Genomic DNA, 23,430 nt, shown 5'->3' with positions numbered 1-23,430 from the left:
CTGGGTTGGATCCATGTGAGATTTTAGGCATCAGCTCCATTTTTTTTCTCCATAAGAAACACTATATTTTTTGTTCTCTGTATGATTCAATATTGTTTTTAATTTTTTGTCAGATATCCATTTCTTCTATCATTTTAGTAAGGGCATTGACTAAATTTCTTATGTTGCCCCTGATTGTTAGTGCACAAGGTTGATAAAATGGGTGGATCAGTCAAACAAGGGCCAAACTGGCCAAATAAATAAAGGTGAGGTACTATTCACTTAAACAAAATAGTTGAGAGACTAAATTGGCTCATAATAAAGTTTAAGGACTATTTCAGCTTTGTAAAAATAGTTGGGGGACTAAACTGACTCAAAATAAATTTACAGACTATTTTGATTTTAGCAAAATAATTTAGGGAATAAATTGGTGTTTTGCTCTATTTTATTTCCCAATCTTTTAAAAATTTCATTAGATGATACCAAAATATTACAACTCACGTAACTTCAAGACATTCCACAAACTGGAGCTAAAATTATCTATGCACAGAGTTCGTAAGTTTGACTCTTACACATGATGACGCCTTGAAAAGCTCTGGGTCAAATCTTCACTCCCGAGTAAGAGTCAGCCTCTACGAACACTCCTTATATTGAATCCAGATTAGTATCATTGAGGGTGGAGATACCAATGCTCAAAGAAAAAAAAAGTAATGAATCCTTTTTCAAAAACGGCAAGCAAATCAATTAATTCTCTTAGTCCTGGCTGATCAGCCAAAAGTGGAAGTGGGTACACATTGAACCTGAAACTCAATAGAAACATGCACTCTGAGCTGGCTGGTGACTTTTGAATAAGGTGAACTTTGACTCTCAGTGCCATTTCTAGAATTCCTCAAGTATTCAACAATTTTGGAATTTAAATTTATGGCTACATTTTAATATTGTTCCAAAAAAGGCAAATAATTAAATAAAACTAGTATTACTTCAGAATCAAAATTCGTTAGCGATATGAAGGAGTTTAATAAGTATTTGGTTTGAAACATGAGGTTTGACATTTCAACATTGTGACCTATTGTTTCCATCTATTATATTCTCAATCGTTTGCAAAGATACGTTAGATGATACAAAAATATTACAACTCACCTAACACAAAGTTTTCACATTCCTATATTGTGGCCGACTATTTTGATATAATTCTTACTCAATCTAGTGCAAAACATACATTACGATGGCACAACAGTTTTACAATTCACCTGACGTCACAATTTTCCCAACATATTTTGTCAAGTACAAGCTTGAGTAAATTCTCAAAAAGTGGGATTTTCTAAAATTACCTTTCAAATGGTGGTGTTTTTTCCCAAAGAGTGAAAAAACGTACTTAGTAAATGTGTTGTTTCCTCAAAAGACACATTTACAGAATTCATTCTTTTATTTGTATAGGCATTTTTCCTTAAAAACGTATTTACTAAATGCATTGTTTAGAAAGACACATTCACGCATTCGGTGAATGCCTTGTTTTAGAACTTTCATTATTTGAAAACTCTCTTTGAAAAGTATCATTATTTGGAAATTTACGTACATGCTGTAGACAACGAAAATTTATTTAGTCAAGATTAAATAAATTAAATTGATCTTCATTACATTAAATTAAATTATAGCAGTCCATTATGTTTTGATTGACAAATTAGACCAATGATATATGGGCTATTAAATCAAATCAAATCAAATTTGTGTTACCCATTTAAATTAAAGTGGATTAATTGATTTATTAATTCACAATGGATTATTTGAATAGGCCCACTATTTAAACCTAAGTTAAATGGGTTTCTCGAGGTACAAGTTACCCAAACGCAGGAAGGTTCTGGAAAATTTTCTTGAAGACATAATCTACATATTTTGCCTATAAATAAAGGTCTTCTCTTAGTACAAAAACACATTGAAATTTCTAAATTTTGAAGAAATTCTGTCAAATTCTCTTGAGAGCATTTTCCCTTAAATTCAAATCCAAATCAAGTTAAAATAAATCCTCCTTCTATCGACGTTGAAGATTTAAAGATACAAGTGTTGGGTTTGGATTTTATTCCACCAATCATTCATTTTATTGTATTTGAGTATTATCTCACCAACCGTTATTTTGTTGGGTTTGGGTTTTATCCCACCAACCGTTCATTTTATTGGGATTGGGTTTTATCCCACAGTTGGTGCTATAAAATCCAAATCCAACAAAATGAACGATTGATGGAATAAAATTCAAACCCAACATCAACTATTTAACGTCATCATCAAATCAGAGGTTTTCTATGTCAAAATCGTAGGAAACACCCTCTTGATCGGTAAACAAGTCTTTTCAGCCCTTCAATTGAAGTTTTTTGAAGAGAAGAATCAGAAGATTAATATCTTTAATTCAAGAATTTTCAAAAATTATAACCCTTTTATTATTTGATTTAATAAATTTGATATTTATGCAAATTTTCTTATCTTTATTTTAGGCAACAAAATTTATGCTTACAAATTTTATGACACGTCCGGTGGGACCATCTCTGTCTTTCATCTCTTTTCTTTCAATAACTTACTTGTTTTAAGAATCAATGGAGTCCAAGAAGATGAGTTTTGCTCTTGAAGGCTCAGTTGCTGGCATCCCAACAACTCAGAAGATGCAGTATACTACACCTATGACGAGGAGCAAGGCTAAGAAATTAGTAGATAGGGTTAAGGCGAATGCTGTGGTTGAAAGAAAAAAAATTGAGGTTTTTCCCAACAAGAAGAGAGTCCATGCTGTGGTAATGCCCATCATGATGACTAACACCACAACCGTGAAGATCAAATTTCAAATCTTGTCAAATTGTCGAAGGGCTAGCAGGGCACGTGCAAAGTCAAGATGTCAAAATAGCCAAACTAATGGCCATCGTAAAAAATATGAAAGTAACTCATCATCAAGGGAGAAAGAGAAAGAGGATACCAAGTCACGAATAATGAAGGAGTTTTCAATCTCTCCTAATAGTACCATTCATGTCGATAATTTAAAGGAGTTTATCAAGGTACGATCCAGGACAAGATTGGTGAAAATACCAAGTCATATAGCAATTATATCAAACCTTACACCACAAGAGTAAAAGTTTGAAGATGCCTGTAGGATATCAATTTTCAAAGTTTCAATAATTTGATGACAAGGATAACCCTAAACAACATATTGCACACTTTGTCGAAACTTGTAACAATGCTGGCATTGATGGTGATTTGCTAGTTAAGTAATTTGTTCACTCATTAAAGGGTAACACCTTTGATTGGTACACAGATTTAGAACCTAGTACCATTGACAGTTGGGAGCAATTAGAGTAGAAATTCCTTAATTGCTTCTATAGCACAAAAAGGACTGTCAGTATGATTGAACTCTAAAATACGTGCTAGTGAAAGAATGAACATATTATTAACTTCATCAATCGCTCGAAAAAATCTGAGCCTAAACTGTAAGGATCGAATTTTCGAGTCTTCCGTTATTGAGATGTGTATTCAAGACATGCATTGGGGATTTAGATTCATCTTGTAAGGTGTATAACCAGAAATATTTGATGAATTATCCCCAAAAACTCATAAGATAGAAATTAACCTTGATGGACAAGAGCCGCCAATTCCTGATCCTCGCAAGGCTAAGGAGAAACAAGAAGTGAGAAAAGGAGGCAAGCCCCCAATCAAAAGTGAGAAAGAGGCCATAGCTGCAAGTATAACACCTTTCAAGATTATTCTCAGAACTGCTAAGAGAGAAGACAAGAAAACCAGTACGCATCAATAGTAAGGAAAGAAAAAACCAACTCTCAAGGAGATGCAAGACAAGGATTACCATTTCCTTGAATCTGATGTTCCTGGTATATTTGATAATTTGTTAAGCATGAACTTGATCATGCTTCCTAAGATGAACCGACCTGACGAGATTAGGAATACTGATGATCCAAATCAAGTATCATCGCTTGGTTGGACATCCCATTCAAAAATGCTTTGTCTTTAAAGACGAGATGATGGATTTGGCAAGACAAGAAAAATTTTTCTTGAAAAAAACAAAGCAAGTATGAATCAAACCTCTGTTGATTCACTACAGTCCATGGAAGTCGAAAAGTTTACGATACCTATATTGCCAACCATTCAATTTGGATCATTTGATCCTATAGAAGTTGAACAAAAAATCGCCCCTTCAACTCTTCAAAAATATGAATATAAAGATGAGAAGTCGTTACAATCAGACGTAGATGATGAAGGATGGACTCTGATCACGCGAAGATAAAGACGAAACTCTTGTCCATCTAATAAGGTAAACAAGGCCTTAACAAGAAGTATAATGGTCTGGAAGAGAAAAGAGAAGAACATAGAGAAAAATAATAATAATCACAATCTTCAAGAAAATCAAGTATTCAAGCAAAAGGCGCGAGTTTCTATCATTTTAAAAGAATTCATGTCTAAAAGATTCTTTGATATTGATGTGGTCTCATGTCACATAACGCAAGTTGATGATATTGAAGAACAAAGGATGATACTCGCGAATCTCCTTGTGAGATAACTCACGTGCCTACTGGTAATGAAGAGGTGGATATCACAAATATCACATTCACTAGTGAAGACTTGTTATTTGGGTCAACATCACATAACCGTCCTTTGTTTGTGACTGTTTATGCTAAAAAGTAAAATGTGAATAAAATTTTGATAGAGAGAGGTTCTGCTGTCAATAGCCTTGTCTTAAAAACTCTAAAGGAATTTGGCATCTCTATTGATAAACTCTCCAATAAGCTGACTAATAATACAAGACTTTAATCAAGGAGGGCAAAGAAATATTGGATCGTTAAATTTAGAGATAGTTATCGATGATATATTGTCTAAAGCACTACTGTATGTAATAGATACTAAAACAATATATAATATGCTACTGGGAAGACCCTGGATTCATGAAAATGGGGTTGTACTTTCAACTCTTCACCAATATTTCAAGTATTACCGAAATGGAGTGGTAAAAAGTGTGAAAACTGATTATAATCTTTACACTGAAGTAGAAGCGGACATCGCTAATGCTAAATTTTACATCCAAAAATATAACATAAAGAATGAGTTTGAACAATCTCCATCTGTGATTAAAATCCAAGATCTCGAATCATGAAATGCAAAAGGAAGAAAGTGGTGATTCCAAAATCAAAAGAGGTAGTTCATAAAGAAATTGATGCCTCATTGTTAAAAAATAAATCAGTTGTCTTTCGATACCCTCTCAAGTCAAGATTGGGACAAGGACAATCGTCTTCAATTCCACACAAAACTCTGAAAGGATTAACTCTTTTTGTGGCTAAACTTGACGCTACGAATATACCATCGCCTTTAATCAAAGGGTTTGATCATCTTAATAAAGAGTTTGACATCAAGCAAGATATGCTACTGACGTCAAGAATTAATGAAGCTTTTGATTCTATTGCTTATAAACTTCTTATCAAAATTGGGTATGATTTCAAAAAATATCTGGTATTGAACACTTTACCTCCTCAAGCCACTAGTGATGTGACTTACGGGTTAAATCTTACTCAAAAGATGCTGAAAGAGAAAGGATATGCTGTTAAGAATTCTAAATCTGGTATTTACTGTTTTTCACCTGTACCAATTCGCATCACAATCAATAGAACTGGTAGTCAATTTATTGCTATAAGAGATGAATCTTCTAAAATAGTCAAGAAGTCACAAGTTTTTCATAAAAATAGGGATAAGGCTCTGTGAGTATTCGTCTTCAAAAGACTAGGAATACAAAGAAAATAAAAGTCTCAAAATTCTCATAAGAATAAATGGAGAATGACAAAATCACTGAAAGAATTTGAAGAATCTTTTGATTGTCCCCATAACATTTATAAGTTTGGTAACATTATTCTCTCAAGAATGAGGAGATGTACAAATCTTAGAATAATTTATGGGACTGAACTAAAGGTTAGAGAGCATACTATTGTATAAACAAGATCAAAGGAAGATGATGAAGAAAGTATTGTTTCATACAACCATATAACCATATTTGATAATAATTCCCTTGGAGAAGAAGAAGATGTTGAGATGCTCCACCTGAATTTGAAAAAGGCGTTAAGGCCACTGTAGATGACCTAAAAAATCAATTTTGGTACTTCACAGGACCCATGTCCTATATAGGTAAGTGCTTTCTTGAATTCTGATAAAGAGAAGGCATATGTCGAGTTCTTGCTAGAGTATCAAGATATTTTTGCATGAACTTATAAAGAAATGTCAGGTCTGAATTCAAAAGTAGCGGTCCACCATTTACCTATTAAAAAGGGAGTTCGGCCTATAAAGTAAGTACAATGGCGATTTAGACCCGATTTGGTCCCTTTGATCGAAGTTGAAATCAATAAATTCACTGAAGTTGGATTTATTCATGAATTTAAGTATTTCACATGAATTTCAAATATCATGCCTGTACGAAAGAAGAACGGGTAAATTTCCATCTATGTTGATTTTAGGGATCTTAACAGTGCTTGTTCCAAAGATGATTTTTCTCTACCCATCACCAAACTCATGATTAATGCAATTATTGGGTCTGAGGGTTTGTCGTTTATGGATAGCTTTTCTAACTATAATCAAATTCGAATAACACCTGAGGATAAATAACTCACTAGATTTCATACTCCTAAGGGTATTTATTGTTATAAAGTAATACCCTTTAGTTTGAAAATATCAAAACTACATATCAAAGATTAATGCAAAATATTTTTTATGACATGCTTCATAAAAATATTAAATGTTATGTGGACGATTTGGTTGTTAAATAAAAAAAAAAGAAATAATCACTTGGAGGATTTGAAACAAAATTTTGATCGGTTGAAAATATATCAACTCAAATTGAATCCTCTCAAATGTGCATTTGGAGTTACATCAGGAAAGTTTCTTGATTTTGTGGTCTGTCATCGAGGTATTGAAATTGATCGAGTCAAAATTGATGCTATATTGAGAATGCCTGAATCTCGCAATATTCAGAAATAAAAAGCCTTCAAGAGCGATTAACCTATCTGCGGAGGTTTATCTCAAATTTAATTGAAAGGTGTCAACCATTTAATCACCTTATGAAGAAAGGTGTACCATTCCAATGGAATGAAGCGTACAATAATACATTCAATAGCATTAAATCTTATCTCATGAAGGCGCCTGTCTTGATTGAACCTATTCATAGAAAGCCATTAATTCTTTACATTGTTTCCCAAGAACGTTTAGTGGGGGTATTGGTTGCACAAGAAAATAATGAAATGAAAGAAACTGCCCTTTATTATTTATTATGATCTCTAATAAATTAAACTACTCACCGATTGAAAAGTTGTGTTTAACTCTTATTTTTATAATATAGAAGTTAAAACACTACTTTCAAGCACACAGTGTGAGACTCATCTTCAAGGAAAATTTCATAAAATACGTGATAAGTAGACCAACACTATCCAACTGTCTAGCTAAATAGTACCTTCAGTTACAATAATTTAAAATTATTTATGTATTCCAAAAGGCCGTGAAGGGTTAAGTACTAGTAGATTTTCTTATTGATCACCTGATAATTGTTGAATGGGAGTTAAGTGATGATCTACCAGATGAAAATGTACTCCTTATTGAAATGTGCTACTCATCGTCATGGAGTTGGAGTCAAAATTGTATTTACAACATCTGATGAAGAAGTTTTGCCATACTCCTTTATTCTAAATCAACGTTGTTCAAATAATGTTGTTAAGAATCAAACCCTCATATTCGGACTTGAAATAACTGTTGACATGAAATAATTTGAGTTTCAAATCTATGGCAACTCACAATTAGTCGTTAGTCAACCCTTGGGAAGTTATGATGTTAAAAAATTCAAATTAATTCCATATCACAAGTATGCAACGCAACTTATAAGGTAACTTGAAGGTACAAGTATTGAACATGTCCCTAAAAGAGAAAATAAGCAAACTTATGCATTAGCTATGCTTGCTTCTTCTCTGACTATGCCAAATTATGAAATATAAGTTCGTGTGTATCAAAAGTGGGTAGTTTCACCATTATTTGATAATGAAAATATTGAGGAAGGTGATGCTTATGTCGTCTCAACTTATGAAGTTGATAAAGAAGATTGGAAACAACTTGTTATCAATTATATCAAGTATCAAAAGTTACCTAAGAAGCAACATAAAAGATTTGATATCTATCGTCGTGCCCCCGTTTCATCTTATACAAAGATACACTATATCAGAAATCATTTGAAAGTGTATTCTTGCGCTGTCTGAATGAAGATAATGCATATCAAGCTATGCAAGAGGCACATTTTGAAATATGTGAAACTCACCAATTCGGTCCCAAGTTGCATTTTTGGATTAAAAGGATGGGCTATTATTGCCCTATTATGGTCAAAGATTGTATGGAATACGCTCAAAGGTGTCAAACTTGTAAATTCCATGCAAATTACATTCATCAACCACTCGAACTATTACATCTGACTATTACTTCTTAGCCTTTTGATGCCTGGGACCTTCATGTTGTTGGACCATTGCCTAAGTCGTTCGGACAACATCTATATATATTGGTTACAACCGATACTTCTCTAAATGGGATGAAACTATACCACTCAAGTGAGAAAAGAAGATATGATGAATTTCATTCGTGTAAATATTATTTACCGTTATGAAATTCTCCAACGCATTATCACTGATAATGGAAACCCTTCTTCAACTGTTTAATGGATAGGTTGTATGAGAAATTTAAATTCAAACATCGCAAGTCCTTTATGTATAATGTCCCTGCCAACAGTCTTGTTGAGGCATTCAATAAAACTCTGCAACTTGTTGAAAAAAGTGATGGCCAGATCAAAGAAGGATTGGCATGAAATGATAGGTGAAATTCTTTGCGTTTATCGCACCACATATAGAATTCCAATGCAAGCCACCCCTTATGTCTTGGTTTATGGTGCAGAAGTTGTCTTGCTTCTTGAACAACAAATTCTTTCTCTGAAAATTGCCATCCAATAGGGGCTCATGGAGAAAGAAAATATTCGCTTGCTTCTTAAAGAATTAGAAACTTTAGATGAAAAGAAATTGGAAACTCAACAAAATCTTGAATGCTATCAGGCTTACCTTTCTAAAGCTATCATCATCATTCCTTTCAAATTGGTGACATGGTGTTTGCCGTTCGAAAATCAATAGTTATGACTCATCATACTAAAGATAAATTTGTTTCCAAATAGAATGGACCATATATTATCCGAAATGTTTATACAAATAACGCGTACAAGATAGTTGATAAAATGGTGTAAATGTTGACCCATAAATGAAAAATTCTTAAGATTATACACGCCATAAAAAAAATAAAGGGCAACATGACGCATGAGCCTAAACTGCATGTTGCTTCATGACACATGAGTCTAAACTGCATGTTGCTCTTGGTCCATATGAGTTAAAACTGTGGACGGCAATCACCAATAATGTAGTTTATGGTTAAACTACTAAAACATTCCACCAAGTTTAAAGTGATAAGGAAATAGATACTCCTGACCTGCAAGAAATTAAACTGTGAATGGTAGGAACTACATGTGACTTTATTCCCTTTTGGGATACGCAAACAGTTTAGATGGTAACCTCGAAATTCAGTTACAACCCTATAAAGATGTCATGCAATAAAAGAAAAAAAGTTTTTCTCTTTAGGGCAATTCAAATTACTTTGCAACATACACCTAAAAGTATATTGTTCAAATTATCCAATTATTTAGACAATTACCTCTTCAAATGTGATTAAAATTATGCAAATGTTGAATTATTTATTTTGCAATTGATAATCTAAAATGGTGGTTAATGAAAGCAACAAAGGAAATTAAGAAATATCCACAAGAGAATCATGAAATAAAAAAAATCATGATTCATGGTGAAATAAAAAAATTAATTATGCCTGTGGCTATATAATATAGGCAAGTAACAATAAATAAAATTTGAAAAAAGTAAAAGATTGTAACTAATTCTAAAGTTCAAATGATGACAGTTTTTTGCAGTTGCTTTCAAGTAGTGCTTGCATTTTGTTTAATGTTTGGCTCTCCTCAACAAGTAAAGATGGCGAATCTTCAATCTTTTGAATTTCATTTCATAAGTTGACCATCTTGCCTTGCATTTAGGTAAGCTCGTCTTGTTTCTTTTGTAGCAGTGAAAGTATTTCCATCCTATGAGTACCCATAGATTCAAACCATTTCCTTAGCTCTATTTTCTCACGGTCAATCTTTTTAAATTTCAACATGTACGTTGAGATCTTTTTTGGTTATTATTTCTCCTTACTCTGAGCATCTCTAAGATGTTGGGTAGCTATAGAAAACAACTCATTATATGATTCATTTGAAATTTTATTTGAGAAAGAAGACTTTATTACGACATAACGAATTGCTTTTGTAAAGAAAGACTTTAAAAGGCCTTACAAATTTGAAATATTCATAGCATTGAAACTTTGCATTTCCTCCATGATTTCATTTGCTTTCATCTTAAGAGCAGAAATGCGTTCCAGGATTGTTTCGGATATCAGCACCTTCAAATTATTTCAGAGCAGTTGAATGTAATCACGATGACATGTTAAGATCATAGTTTGGGGGCAAAATTCAGACACTTAAGGTGCCCTTGGCTACGGTTGTGGATAAAAAATTTTGAACTTTTTTTCTTCGGTGAAGTCACATGTTCTTTCTTCTGTAGCATGATTTGTTAAACTGAATTTTCATCATGCACCGCCTTTTTGAAATTTTCAATGGTACCCTTTTATTGAGTAGAATTAACCACTTGTTTTGTTAAAAATTCAAATGTAGTGGGTCCTTCAACGGATTCTTAGCATGATTTCCCATCTTCAATAAAAATCAAGTTTTGATCATTCAACTACAAGGAAAATATTATGAGACAAATCATGAATATGAAATTGATAAGTAAATTTCAAATGCCAAACTAAAGAAGGCAAGAAAATGTTCTTATAATATCGGCATGACTTATACCAGACACATATATGTCCAGAATGTCCTTAAAGATTTCTTTAGGGTCTAAAACAATATCATCCAAAGAGAGTCATTACCTTGAATTTCTTATGCTTTCAATGCTAGTCTGTGCTAGTAGATTGCTCATCCTTCTTATCAAAAGAGTTGCTCCTCTTCTTTTCATTGGAATTGCGAGACTCATGATTGGTGGCTTTTACAATTATTGAAGGAAGACAAAATGAATTACCATTCGAAAATTCTTCATTGAAAATTAGAATTTCATGAGTAGCAACCTTGTTGCTGGAGCTCTGCAACGCTTTCTCCTCAATCCTCATAGTCTTGGTGATTTTCTGTTTCGCCTCAAGATTGCTGCCAACCTTGACAGGATTATTCAAATTTGCAAGTTTCTTTCCTTTCGATTTCTTCTGTTTCAAATTTGGTTAGACACTCTTAATCAAAACATCATGTTTGAAAATCTGGAGATATATGCTTGTTAGCATTCAAGGGGTAACTAGAAAAAAGTACCTTTGACTCTATCTTATTATGAATAGCAATGTGTCAAAGTATTCGACTCAAGCCATAATTTGTAGAATGAACATCTGCTCCAAGTTCTTGTGGGGTGTTTTGATAAAATCCGAATTGCCTTGCAAACCTGTATGGCTCAATAAGAAAATCTCCTTCAGCATGTAAGACTAAATAATTTGAGCAAGCACTTACGAAATAACTCAGTTCTGGGTTCGCTAACTTGCCATCATCAACAAAAAATTCATTTTAATTCTTCACAAGAGAAGTTGTCCCCCAAGTTACTTTGTCTCCTTGATGAATGAGATCGCAAGCACTATTTTCATCAAAATATTGTGCACACCTTTTGCAGAATAATTGATAATTGTTGGTCCAAACATGATATTCGGAGTTGAATAATGGGTAGAGAAATAACTCGCCAGTTAAGCATACACGTAGTACACTGAAAAGATGCACGCGCACACCTTGGGATAGATGAATTTGAAATTTTATTGAATCCGTGATAGATACTCAGCAAGACAGGAACAGTAAGGCAAGTTTTACATCCGACAGCCATCATGTTAGCCATTTTGAAGGTAGATAGTCTAATATAATGGACGTCCTCATCTGGTAGAGCAAAAACGTAGAGTCAACAAGATATAAATGCTGCAAGATAAGTCTCTTCTCGTAAGTAAGACTTGTCTCCAATGATATCATATATGTCATTGTCTTGAATTAAAAATTACGTGGTTGTCCAATCTCTCCATCTGGATTTTGGGTTGCTTAAGCACTGGATGCTTTCTTTATCCTTCTCTGTTTTGGTTTTGAATACCTCACTTTGCCTTTAAACCAAAAGTTAAACTATTGGCTAGCAGAAACTCCATAATTGTAGGATTCTCCATGTTGAAGGTGGTGCAGAGCCGCGAACAAATACTCATAATTTTGCGGAATATGCCTCAACTTCTTTTCATTAACTCCAGTTAGTTCCTCTACAGATGGGATCACCTCTTCATAGATGCATCCGATAATTGGAAGTCCTCCTAATTTACACAGATCCCAAAGTAAGAGAGATAATTCTCCAATTGATGTATGCAAGGTATTAGTGTTTAGGCACCATGTCTCGCAAAATACTCTAAACACATGAGAATTTTTGTTATATGTGAGAAGCGAAGCATATAAGACATCAAACAAGTAATTTTCACGAAACACTTGTTTGTTTCTTCCAAAAATATCTTCCAACCACTCCCAATAATTCTCAATATAACCAAATTCATCACTAAATCTCAAGGAAGCACCCCAGTGTGTGTCTCCATTAGGCCTGCTGACGACTCGAGCTGCTCGTGAGCAGCTCGAGCTCGTGTTGACCGATCTCGAGCCGAGCTCGAGCCGTTCGTTAAGACAAACGAGGCGAGCTCGAGCCTTCGTTTCTTAGGCTCGACGAGCCGCTCGTTAGGCTCGAGTAAGTGTGAAATTATAAAAATACCCTTGAATCAATTAAAATTTACAACTTCCTCTATTAGGTTAGGTTACCTAATTTTCCTTCCTCACTTCCTTCGATCGATCTTCTTCCTCCGCCGACCGACTGTCCCACTAGCACTACCAAACTCCTAATTCGTACTTCTGCCACTGCCATCTCTACTAGCTCCACCTCCACCACTTCCACCAGCTCCTCAGTAACCTCTAAGCTTTCTCTGCTGACTGTCCCAAGTCCCAACTTCCAAGTCCCAAACTCCCAATTCCCTGCCACTGCCATCGCTGCTTCTGCTAGCTCCATCTCCGCCACTTTCGCCAGCTCCACATAGGCAACCCAACCAGCTTTTCCGAACCCAACCACTTTATCGAGGCTGACTGATGACCTTTCCGAACCCAACCAGCTTCCCGGTGAATTCTCATCTCCGGGCTTTGTCTAAGCTTTTCCAGCGGCGCAAGTGCGCAACCCACTGAGCTTTTCCTAGATTTTTGTAGGTATGTACTCAGCTTCTTTTTCTTTCTACTGAATGTGTCGTTTGATGTTATTTGTTGAATGGCTGCCGTAAAATTATGGCTAATTGTTCCAACTATAGTATTTTAGAGTTTAAATTTTGTTTGGATTGAGTATTCTCCGTTCTTTCAGAGATTTTGGAGTTTTTTATGCTTAGAAATACTGCATGGATGTGTCGGTGGATCGCGTGTTTCAAGTTTTATGTCAGTGGGATTCCAGTTGGTTGGATCTAGAGTTAAAAGCTGCATCTTGTTTGTCTAATTACAGTATTGGCAGTTGTGTGGGAGATTTTTGTTTGTTAATTGCGCTATTTTTTTTAAGTTGAAGTAATAGCTTGGAGATTGTGAGAATGTTAATTGCTGCTAGTTCTTGAATTAGTTTTGTTGCCTATACTGCTGAACTAAAGAAAAGTTTGCATTTTGATGGTGTGAAAAGGGAGATTCGGGAAGAAAATTAGCTCTTTTTTGTTTTTGTTTTTAAACGTTGATTGGAAGCTCTGCAACAATGAGGGAAAAGTGAAAAGTATTCGATATAATAAGAAATGAATGATCTTAAGTTGTGAAGAGTACGAAAAGTATCAAGTTGTGGCTAAAAGAAATATGGTGAGAAGTACAATACACGTATGCAGAACACATAAACACTCTTTTACCTCTGGCTGGGAAGAGAATTTGAAATGGTATTAGTTGGGATGGGTTGTCTTGTATCCAGATGTGGAGGTTTGTAATGGAATCATGTATTGGCTTGGGTCACTTAGGTGCCTCTACCATGTTGCTGTGTTATATCAGTAAAGGTCAGCTTGTATTTGTTAGCAGACTTGTCATATGGAGCAATTTGGATAAGGTTTTTATTATTGAATTTTGGATTACCTTTTATTGGTGGGTTTCTGCTACTTGTTTGATGACGGGAGTCAAATTGAATAACTCATGTTTGTTGGTATCATGAGACTAATTATTAAAAGCTCTTATATTATATAGTTTGATTAGCATGCTTGTCAATATCCTTTTCTCTTTTAATGTGATTATACTCATGAAACTTTAGGATATTTGTTGGATATGAGTTGTATGTGATCTTGTGTGTTAGAAAGTGATTTTTCCCCATTGCTGATCCATAGTGTTCAATGTTGGTGGACTAACTGATCGTGAGGAATTAGAGACAGAAATGAGTAAAGTTCCAGGACGCACTCAGGAAATTCTTGCTTCATGTCATGCCTTGGTTTTTGTGGACAACAAGCTGGTATTCTTTAGACTTCTTGTGGACATTTGGATAATTTGTATTAGTGGACATTTGTGGACATTTTAAAAATTTGTATTAGTGGACATTTGGGCATTTATGATTGTATTAGTGCATAATTTGTAGGCCTCAAGATCAAGAATATGTGAAAAATTATTGTTATCATGCTCAAATTTTATCAAAAATATGCGGACAAAAATGCTGTTTTCTTGCTTAAATTTCCAGAAAATCGAGCTGTTTTCGAGTTCGAACTCGAGCTCCTAACGAGCTAGAATCGAGCTGACTTCGAGCTTCATGCGAGCCAGAAAATCTAGCGAAACTCGAGCTGCTCGCGAACCAGAATTTGAGCTAAGCTCGCGAGCCATAAGCGAGTCGATCTCAAGTTTTCCTTTTCCTACATCGAGCCGAGCTCGAGCTCCATTTTTTGAGCTCGACGAGCTCGAGCTCGCATATAAATAAGTGTAACTCGATTCGATAACTTCAAAACTCGATTCGGCTCAACTCGTTTGCACCCCTAGTCTCCATCTATGATTCGCCTGCCAATTATCCTTGGCTCCTTATTATGATAAGGAATTTCAAGGAGTGAACTTTCGTACCATCATCTTGAGAAAATTTTAGTGACCAATCCTTTAATTCGGAATACTTGTGAGAAAACCAATCACCAGAGTAAGTTTCTTGTATAGAGGGATGCATCAATAATTTCGTTCCTTTGTCAGCAGAGTCATCATGGCTATTAGTGATAAGGAGGTACCTTTTGTTTGAAGATGTAACTTCCTTGACCATCACCATTTCGTCAGGACCAACTTGCAATAAAAGCAAGAGAAAAAAATTTGATTACAATGGTGTGATCGAAGACAGTGAGAGAAGTAATAAATCGTCAATGTGAAGTTAAATGAAAGGGCTTCTCGAGTTTTGGTAAGCTCTCATTGAAGTGGGTAGTTGCACCTTCTTCATTGTACTCCTCAAACCATGATAGGCTCTCGTGGGAGTTTGCGATTGCACATTTTTCAACTTTTTGTGGCACCTTCTTCGTTGTACTCCTCAATCCATGATAGGCTCTCATGGGAGTTTGCGGTTGCACCTTTTTCAAATTTTTGATTGCACTATCTTCATTGTACTCCTCAAACCATGATAGCCATGATATGGCTTTCATAGGAGTTTGCGGTTGCATCTTTTTCAAAATTTTGGTTGCATCATTTTCATTATACTCCTCAAACCATGATATGGCTCTCGTGGGAGTTGGTGGTTGCACCTTCTTTCAAATTGAGTGTCCACCATATATGTTGCAACGAGAGATCTTCCTTTCATATCACAAAAAAAGAGAGGAGAGTTTGGCATTGACAAGAAGTAAATGTCATGGAGTGCGGAAATTACATTAGTATTTTGAGTTCTAAGAGCTATGGCCCTAAAATCCCCGACACAACTGGAACATCAACTTGCTTCAAATAAGGGGTGCCAACACAAGGTGCAACCTTAAAAAAAAAAAAAAATTCTTTCTATCTTTCCTTGGTGGTCATTGTTTTGCAAAAGAGAAAATTCAAAGAAAAAAATGGGTTGTGCGAAAATAAAATTGCGCAACAGAGAATGAATAACAATCAAAAGCAAGAAAATGGTGGCTTACTAGTGAAAATCTTGGATATGGCATGCAACCAAATAATGCTATTGGAATGCTAGTTGCCTTCTTTGACTTCAAGGTGTCTGCTAAATTCAAGCCATCAGCTGTTAAAAAAGATTCCTATGTACAAGATTTGTCTCAATTTCTGAATCGTAACATGTTGATAGGAAAGAGTGACCTGGAAAATTGCAGAAACGAAGAAAAAAATCTTTTTTTTCTCCAAATTGGAAACAAATCAAGTTTTGACAGATTTCAACAAAATTTGGTGAATATCTGATACTCTTTTTTTTTTTTTCCGGAGACGACAACTGTTGTATAATCTAATCTATTCTACACTAAGGGGGAGGGGCCGGACCTAAGGAGATTCAGGGATAACTCGGAAGGGATTGAATCACCACCGGACCAAACGGATGCACAACACACCCGCCTGAATTTTTTGAAGCAAACCACTTAAATGTGGCATTTTGGATACTCGACCAACATGAAGTTGTCAAAAGACAATAAAGATGATTACCTTCAAGATGTACGTGTAAAACAGGTTTTTTTTTCCCTCAAAAAGTGTGGTAGTCTTCACACGCCCTTGTCTTAAGTGTCCTGTTTGTCACAGTTTCAAGACAAAGACATGTCTTCTGTACCTTTATATATATATAAAGGTGCTTAGATGAATAGTATTAAGAAGTTTTATATTTTGGGCAGCTACTAAATTCAGTGATTATCGTTTAACTTTTTGGAAATCACTTGAATTTGGTTCCAAGAATAATTTCAATGGCTGGAAGTCAATTTGGGATGCTCTTGAAATTTGGCATATTCTTATCCAGAAGTTGCAAACATTGGTTTTGGAAATACATTGAGTTCCGTTTAGGAAGGGTTGAAACTCAGCAAATTCCATATTGCCAAGTGCCAAAACAAGATTTGGTGGTCAGAAACGTAAGAGCAAACTCCAAATTTCAGCAACTGGGAGTTTCTGCGCAGGAGCCCACATCGCATAATCAAATGGGAGTTTCTAATTTCTACGGGTCAAAGTTGTGGTCTAATATTGTGGGGCTGCACTTCCATTGACGACTAAATTAAGAGTTGGAAAATTCAAGAGCTTCAAGGCTTTATTCAAGTAGTAGGTGAAAGCGAAGACCCTTGACCGTTGCCTATTCAATTGGACTTTGAGGTGCAATTCTTCAATTGATGTGGACCATTCTCTTCCCAAAGAAAAAGGGCAAAAAAAAAAAGTGGATCACCCGTGCCGTATGCCGAACGCTTGAAGTCTTTAATTTAGTTTGACTTTAAGTCAGCAGTAAAATTAATACTTCAAGTCTTGCCTCCAGCAATTAACATGCAATGCCTCACCAAGTTTTGAAGTGGGGACATAGACAACGAAAATTTATTTAATTTATTTTTAGGCAAGATTAAGTAAATTAAATTGATCTTCATTAAATTAAATTAAATTATAGAAGTTCATTATGTTTTGAATTGACAAATTGAGCCAATGTTATATGAGCTATTAAATCAAATAAAAAATGTGATGCCCATTTAAATTAAAGTGATTTAATTGATTTGTTAATTCACAATTGACTATTTGGGTCGGCCCACTATTTAACTCCAAGTTTAATGGGTTTCTTAAGGTACAAGTTACCCAAACGCAAGATGGTTTTGAAGGATTCTCTTGAAGACATAGCTTGCATATGCTGATTCTAAATAAAGGTCTTCCCTCAAGGTAAAAATACATTAAAATTCCTAAATTTCAAAGAAACTTTGACAAATTTTCTCGAGAGCTTTTTCCCTCAAATTCAAATTCAAATCCAAATCCAAATCAAGTTAAATAAATCCTCCTTCGATCGGCGTTGAAGATTTAAAGATTCAAATATTTAACGTCATCATCAAATCAGCCGTTTTTTACACAGAAATCATAGAAAACACCCTCTTGATCGGAGAACAAGCCTTTTTGGCCTTTCGGTTAAAGTCTTTTGAAGAGAAAAATCAGGAGATTAATTTCTTTGATTCAAGAATTTTCAAATATTGTAACTCTCTTGTTATTTGATTTAATAAATTTGATATTTGTGTAAGTTTTCTTGTCTTTTATTTTAGACAACAAAATTTGTGCTTACACATGCATTGGACACACCAAATCATCCAATTTTTCACAGGCCCAAAACGTGAAGCCAATGGCCCCTTAGGGCCCTTTCAATGAAAATCGGATGAATTATCGAGCGAAAAATCAGTTGAGTCACTGGCTACAAAAAAGCAGTTGTGTAGTTTTATTTTTCCACTCTCGCTATGTGCAAGGTGGCCCGTGGCCCTGATTTGTTCTGGATTAAAACATACATGAGGTTTGTAGCTAGGTATGAAGTAATAGTAGTAAGTATATCTATAATACAAAAATCAATTTGCTTAAAAGTAGCATTTAAAAATCCTCGCTTAAACAAATTGGATGATGACATTCAAGAAACTTTTATAATTAAGAAGGTCTTGCTGATCATGGCCAATATTTTCGTTACACATTTGAAAAGAAAATTTGGTAACATTTATATTCTTATTAATCATGAGAAAATCAGCTTTATAAAGGGAATCTTCCCCTCCTACATCAACAATCATCTCTGATGATCTAAGCGATCATTGTACCCATCCTAAGATACTCAGCATCCCAAAAAGAATTTCTGTATAGTTACTCAACTGCACAAGCAATCCGGATGAAATCCCTCACGAACGGTTGCAGAAAGCAACCGTTTCTGAAAGTTCATGACAAAGATTTGGCCAAAAGAAAATTTATGGACTATTTTGATTTTGGCAAAATAATTTATGGAATAATTTGGTGTTTTGCTCTTTATCATTTCTCAATCTTTCACAAATGAACATTAGATGATACCAAAATATTAGAACTCACCTAACATCAAGACATTCCACGGACTGGAGGTAATTTATCTATGTAAACAATATGAATTTTCCTTTTCAGTGGAAAGACTTGGCAGCAACCGCAAGAGAGAGAGAGAGAGAGTGTGTGTGTGCGTGCGCGCGCGTGTTATTATGCAATTTTCATTAATTGTCTTGGCATGTAAGAAAAATATATACTATCGAGATGGCCCCAGAACTGTTCTTGGACAAATGACAAAAGTGACTTTTTTTTTTTTTTGAGGTAGACAGAAATGACTCTAAATAAGTTTCTAGAGGTCAAGAAACATATAGCCCAAGAATTTGTCCTTGGAGTAACTATATTTTGAATCCATAATCTCATATTACACCTTCAACATTTATTTTGATCTTTGTGGCCTAAGTTACCAATTGTTGTTACAATACATCTCCAGCTTTTATTTTGGGCTTATAGCACAATAAACTTAATAAATTAATTTCGATCACCATACTCTCTTACATAATTTAATTAAAACGAATATAAGTGATGTGTGATTGTACACTGCAATTCTTGCTACTTAACAATAATAAAAGTTAGAACTGCCTCTTGCGAATCCAGAAAGGGGAAAAAATTGAAAACCTGCATCTGTATATCTATCACTTCTTCAATATTAAGAGCAATTAGAATGTCCGGAAATTTTGATAATTTAGGGTGCAAAATGTCGAAAATAACAATCAATTATGATTTAAAAAATTAAAGAAAATATTAGGCGTGTAAAGTAGAGTTGGCCCTTTTCTCTTTTCTTTTGACAAAAGGTAGTTTTTTTTTTTTACATTGACACGTATATATATCTGTAAAGTAGCATTGGAATTTTAGAATTAACTCTAAACAAGAAGATCCCTGCGACTCATTTGTGTTGGCATTTCTAAGACTTATTAATCTTCATTATCCCACTAAGCATATGTATTTGCAAGCACGTAAATGATAGTAATTCGTGTCTCCATATCGATTCTCCAATATATGCTGCTGATTGGTAAGAATTCCCAGTCCCATTGAATCTTGGGACTTCAAGATGAGAGATATGAAATGGAATTCAAAATAGTTTGTTGCAGCACAAGAACGAAGAAAAAGCATCAAACAAGATCACACTCTGTGATCAAGCAAAAATACAAGCAAAGCACACTTTGATCACATATTATGATCAGAGCTTCAAAATAATTCAACCATACAGCTTCAGGCAATTAAAGCTTTCGTAAAAAACAACAGTAAGCAAATATGTGTGGAAGAGTCTTGCAGTGGCTTGATTAATTAGTTGTAGGCATCAGGATTGGCAAGGAGATAAGCCTCAACAGCCTTGAACATTCCCAAAGCCCTTTCTGTTGCTCCCTTAATTTCTTCCTCAGTGATCTGGACATCACCCTTGGTGTAGATACTGCTGTTAGTTTTGCAAATTGACCCTCCATTAGGGGAGGCTTCAAATTTGATCTCATTGGTGAATTTCTCAATTCCTTCTTTCAATGCATCACTCTCAATTATACGCTATAGCTGTAAACGAAGTTTTCTTTGTCAAGTTCATCAACTCTGTGTTTGGCACTCTTGAATTTGTTAGCTGAATATCGAAGTATAAAGAAGTTGTTAGCTTTTACATTTTACCAAAGATAAGTCACTACAACATTAAAGAAATCCCTTGAATGAATTCAACTGTTATGAAAATAATCATGTTGAATTTAATATCTAACCTTCACCAAATTTGCTCAACTTTATTGTTCCAGCTCCACCATCTCCTTCAAGGATTTCGACACTCGTAATGGCCTGCGGCAGGATTTGGGGAAGAAGGGTGTCATCAAGGATGGCGGCCTTAAACAACCTAGCTGGAGGGATTGGGGAGGTCATCTCAGAACTATAAGTGATAGGGGCCATGATACTTTAAGAACGAGAGGGATTTAATCCAAGAAGGTTTTGGTTGTTCTTGAAGAGGTTTAGTGGTGAGAAGTAAGAGTGTTTATAGACTACAGAAAGTAATGAACCCTTTTTCAAAAACGGCAAGCAAATCAATTAATTCTCTTAGTCATGGTTGATCAGCCAAAAATGGCAATGGATACATATTGAACCAGAAACTCAATAGAAACATGTACTCTGAGATGGCTGGTGACTTTTGAATAAGGTGAACTTTGACTCCCAGTGCCATTTCTAGAATTCCCCAAGTATTCAACAATTTTGGAATTTAAATTTATGGCTACATTTTAATATTGTTCCAAAAAAAAGGCAAATAATTAAATAAAACTATTATTACTTCAGAATCAAAATTCGTTAGCGATATGAAGGAGTTTAATAAGTATTTGTTTTGAAACATGAGGTTTGACATTTCAACATTGTGATCTATTGTTTCCATGTATTATATTCTCAATCTTTGGCAAATATACGTTAGATGATACAAAAATATTACAACTCACCTAACATAAAGTTTTCACATTCCTATATTGTGGCCGACTGTTTTGATATAATTCTTACTCGATCTAGTGTAAAAAACATACATTACGATGGCATGACGGTTTTACAATTCACCTGACGTCACAATTTTCCCAACACATTTTTGTCAAGTACAAGCTCGAGTAAATTGTCAAAAAGTGGGATTTTCTAAAATTACATTTTAAAGGGTATTGTTTTTTAAACTTCTTCCCAAAAAGTGAAAAAACATACTTAGTAAATGTGTTGTTTCCTCAAAAGGCACATTCACAGAATTCATTCTTTTCTTTGTGTAGGCATTTTTCCTTAAGAACGTATTTACTAAATGCCGTTGTTTAAAAGACACATTCGAGCATTCAGCGAATGCGTTGTTTTAGAACTATCACTATTTAAAAACTCTTTTTAAAAAGTATCACTATTTGAAAATTTACACGTATATGCATTGGACACACCAAATCATCCAATTTTTTCCAGGCCCGGAACGTGAAGCCAAGGGCCTCTTAGGGCCTTTCAATGAAAATTGGATGAATTATCGAGTGAAAAATCAGTTGAGTCACTGAGTACAAAAAAGCAGTTATGTAGTTTTATTTGTCCTCTAGCTTTTCTGCTTTCGCTATGTGGAAGGTGGCCCGTGGCCCTGATTTGTTCTGGATTAAAACATATAGCTAGGTATGAAGTAATAGTAGTAAGTATCTATAATACAAAAATCAATTTGCTTAAAAATATCATTTAAAAATGCTCGCTTAAACAAATTGGACGAAGAAATTCAAGAAACTTTTATGATTAAGGAGGTCTTGCTGATCATGGCCAATATTTTCGTTACACATTTGATAAAAAAAAATTGGGCAACATTTATCCTCTTATTAATCATGAGAAAATCAGCTTTATAAAGGGAATCTTCCCCTACTACAGCTTCAATACAAAAAGAATTTCTGTATAGTTACTCAATCGCACGAGCAATCCGGATGTAATCCCCTCTCCAACATCAGTTACCAATTTTCCTGAGTTCGTGGAACTCTTGGCCAAGATATAACAGATAGTTAGCAATTGCCTTTTGAGTTGGATTGAGGATTAGGTGTAAAATTTCTTCCTCTCTATTGTTGAAAAGATATAACAGATAGTTGAATAACCTTGGCAATGTCAAAGAGAATTTTGCAAGTGGTTGCCTCAAGAAGCTGAAAGACTCCTGTGTCTTTCCTGTCACAGATGCCATACAGTTAGTTACTGCAAGCACCAGTCTTCTTAGTTTTGCACCAAAAGATTTCCCATAAGAATGCTTACGCCGCAGCTCCATTTCTTGACTTCAAGGTTAGGGACTTCTATACATCAAACACAAGTGCGGGGTTAATATTTTTTCAACGTTTTATAATTTTTTATGTAAACTTTTTTATACATCCTTACAACAGAGGTGTGATATTTTATTACTATTTATGTAGGTTTCATATGTAATAATTGTATATGTTATTAAATTTTACATGTAGTTCACATGTAGTTATATCTGATTCAAAAAATGTTACATCATTTAGAATAATTGTTACTGACAACCGTTCGTACCCTTGGTCCCACACATCTTAAAAAGCTACAATCAAAGAACAAATGGTCCAGAAAATTCCCTGCTATGCCACATAGGACACACTTGGATGAGACATTAGTCATACCCCATTTCAGCAGCCTATCCTTAGTAATGATTTCCTTTTTCAACATTTATTCACATAAACTATACAAGCATATTTCTGTACCACTCCCCTATCATCCCATTACCAGTTGAAACCATTGCACTGCACTACCTTCGGTGCAATAGATTGTTTCTGGCAGGTTTCACAGAGAACTACTTGGAAGAAGAGACAGACCAT

At 34.8% G+C, this 23,430-nt stretch overlaps 1 pseudogene; it reads right to left on the bottom strand.

Moving 5' to 3' along the window:
- Positions 1-20,419: 20,419 nt before the first annotated feature.
- Positions 20,420-21,031, bottom strand: LOC113767068 (annotated as a pseudogene).
- Between the last annotated feature and the right edge of the window lie 2,399 nt (positions 21,032-23,430).

Source organism: Coffea eugenioides, chromosome 3 (genome assembly GCF_003713205.1).
Source record: "Coffea eugenioides isolate CCC68of chromosome 3, Ceug_1.0, whole genome shotgun sequence".
In the NCBI taxonomy this organism is placed as follows: Eukaryota; Viridiplantae; Streptophyta; class Magnoliopsida; order Gentianales; family Rubiaceae; genus Coffea; species Coffea eugenioides.
The sequence above is the reverse complement of the archived record's forward strand: the minus strand, read 5'-3'. Positions and strand labels throughout refer to the sequence as shown.